At 36.2% G+C, this 2887-nt stretch overlaps 1 long non-coding RNA gene across 1 annotated transcript; it reads left to right on the top strand.

Moving 5' to 3' along the window:
- Window positions 1-1299: 1299 nt before the first annotated feature.
- Window positions 1300-2454, top strand: LOC103584453. Its single transcript, XR_549976.1, has 3 exons — window positions 1300-1440; window positions 1872-1942; window positions 2380-2454. It is a non-coding gene; the product is annotated as an uncharacterized LOC103584453 (long non-coding RNA).
- The last annotated feature ends 433 nt before the right edge of the window (window positions 2455-2887 follow it).

The following is a 2887-nucleotide window of genomic DNA, read 5'->3' as shown; positions in this document are numbered from 1 at the left end:
TGTTCCCTTGCTTTGGTTTTCTTCTTCAAGAACTCCAATTATCCATATGATGAGTCGTCTTCGATATTTGCCACTTTCTTTTAATACTTTTTATCTCTTCATCTTTTTAATGTTTAAATATTCCTTTCATCTATTTTTCTTTCTTTCTTTCTTTTTTTTTTTGGTGGCTGGCTAAAACAAGGATCCAAACCGTGACCTTGGTGTTACCAGCAACATGCCTGTCCCAAGATAGCTAGCTACCTGGCCAGCCCCTCGCCTATTTTCTTAAGCCATTTTCTGTTGGGTCTATTTGCTCTTACATTCTAGTTTAGTTTTCATTTCTATAATGATTTTTTTCTTTTGTTTCCAGTTCTTTGAGTTCTGCCACCTCATTTCTGTTTTCTAATTCTGACTTAGGTTCTTTTATGTTTTATGTCATTTTCTTAATGTGTTTAGCTCATTTATTATATGGACATGTCTTTCTGATGTACTTTTATTATCCGTAGGGAAATTAAGCCCTTGTTTTCCACCACCTCTCTTTTTACCCTTGTATGGGATTTGACTTCAGTATGTTTCTGTTGCTCATTTTTATGTGAAATTGGTTTCTTAAATTTTTAGGTTCAAATCGTTTTTCTCACTTCATAGTACTCTTCTGTTGTTTTTGTGTATTACTTTTTTTTGAAAAATACAGTGGTTTGTCTTATAAGACTTACATCCTCTGGTTTCTTTCCTTTTTTCATCTGGACCTTCTTTTTCCTTCATTTCTGTAGTTCCTCTCCTGCTCAACTTTATTCCATTTTCAGCACTTTCTCCTTTCTATGGCTCCTGTCCTAGAAAAGAACCCTAGTTGATCATATTTGAGAATTCAGATGCTCAGACTACTCTAACCCCTTGAACTCCCTCACTCTTGGAGGGAGCAAAACCCAGCCAGTTTTACTTGCTGTTCTCAAATTGACCTACCTTACTTTCCAGGGAATATCTTTTTGCTGCTTTGTATCAGACTCCAGGAGCCATATTTCTTCCAATAAATTATTCTGCCTTCCCTGTACCCTTTCAAATTTCCTAGGCCTCATGTAATTAAAGTTGAAGGTTTCCATCTTTAAATTTCCAATAGAATCCAACTAAAACATGTATCCTGAATTGAGCCCCTTCTCTAAGCAAGCAAGGAAAGTCTCCCAATCACTCTTCGGAACTTTCCGATCCTGCTCCCTGTACACATTGTGTATTACCATGAGATTTTTTTTTTATTTTCTCATTGAAAGACAAGATGTCAGTTTTGCATGTTTTCTTTTTTTCCAGTGGAGATCCTTCAGAGTTTGATGAGTGGAAGCCTGGGAGGCACCCTTGGTCAGGCTGTCAGCAGCCCTGTGGAGCAGGAAGGCTTAGTTGGCCCTGTTTCCTTGCCCCGGAGAGCGGAGACCTTTGGAGGATTTGACAGCCATCAGATGAATGCTTCAAAAGGTACATGACTTGAACTCATGTGCTTTTACAGGCAGTTCTTGACAGTCCCACCCAACTAAAAATGGCCTATATTCTAGTAGCTCTATCTCCTCTGTCCCATTCAATCAATAAATGTTTTATTGAGATCCTAAAACACTCAAGAACCTCTGGCAGAGTCACGTTCATTTTGAGTAATAAAACAATTTTTCCTACGATCTCAGCTAAGCTATAAACAAAGGAATAATAATGCTTGTTTTTCTTTCTTCTAATTCATCTGCATCAGTGAAATTATTAATAATCATTTAGCTGCCACTAAGTGACTTCCCTTATTTTTGGCATTAATGAGGTTCAGAAATATCATATCCCTAACCTGTTCATATTATATTCTTTTCTTTGCTAGTCTGTTTCACAACTTTAAAAAACAACCACAAGTTATCTTGTTTTTTGTTTAGGAGGTGAGAAAGAAGAGGGAGATGATGGCCAGGATCTTAGGAGAACAGAATCAGACAGTGGTCTGAAAAAGGTATTTCTTTCTAAAATATACTATCTGTGAAACTCCTTGGCACTTCTCTTTCTTTGATCTTGTTTTGACTTGCTGCTTTCAATAAAATCCTACTTTATTTTCATGGGAAAGCACATTTTTAAAATAAACCGTACAATTAAGAGTTCCCACATTATTAGCTGTTTGGCCTGACTTAAAGCAATATGTTCACATTAATAAATCTACCATGGCCCTGGCAGGACCAGTTTTATTCAGAGGTTTGTTTTAACTGCACCAAACCAACCTGATCTGTTTACAAGGCTTCTGTAGTAAATAGTTCAATCTCAGATCTTCACTACATTATAGTGAGAGTATAGTAGAAAAGAAAATGGGAAGCTACAGTATAACTTAGAAGCACATTGAATATAATTTTTGCACCAGGATTTTCATTGTTTTAATGCATGTTTTTTGTTTTATAGGGTGGAAATGCTAACCTGGTATTTATGCTTAAAAGAAACAGTGAGGTAAGGTCATTATGAGCTGTTTAAAAGAATATGTGTTTCTTATCATTGTAAGATTAGGAATATTCATTTTTTGGTTTTTAGGGTTTTTTTATTGAAACATAACTGATGTTACATATTTGTGGGGTACAGAGCTGACTATCAATACCTGTGTATAATGTGTGATGATCAAGTCAGGATAATTAGCATATTCATCAATACAAAACGTAATCATTTCTTTGAAGGCATTTGATATCCTCTCTTCTAGTCAACTGATAACAGGCAGTAAATTATTGTTGATTGTAGGTGCCTAGCTTGACTGTACATCAGTAGATTTATTTTTCCTAACTAGCTGTCTTGTGTCCATTAGTCCATTTCTTGGTATCTCCCCTCCCGCTTTCCTGGCTCTAGAAATCACAGTTTTGCTCTCTCCTTCTGAAAGTTCGAAGTATTATAATTGTTGTTTGTTTGTCCCTCCCTCCCTCCC

This window comes from Galeopterus variegatus, unplaced genomic scaffold (assembly GCF_000696425.1).
Source record: "Galeopterus variegatus unplaced genomic scaffold, G_variegatus-3.0.2 Scaffold57117, whole genome shotgun sequence".
Classification (NCBI taxonomy): Eukaryota; Metazoa; Chordata; class Mammalia; order Dermoptera; family Cynocephalidae; genus Galeopterus; species Galeopterus variegatus.
Note: the sequence above shows the minus strand (reverse complement) of the source record. Positions and strands in the feature narration are given on the sequence as shown.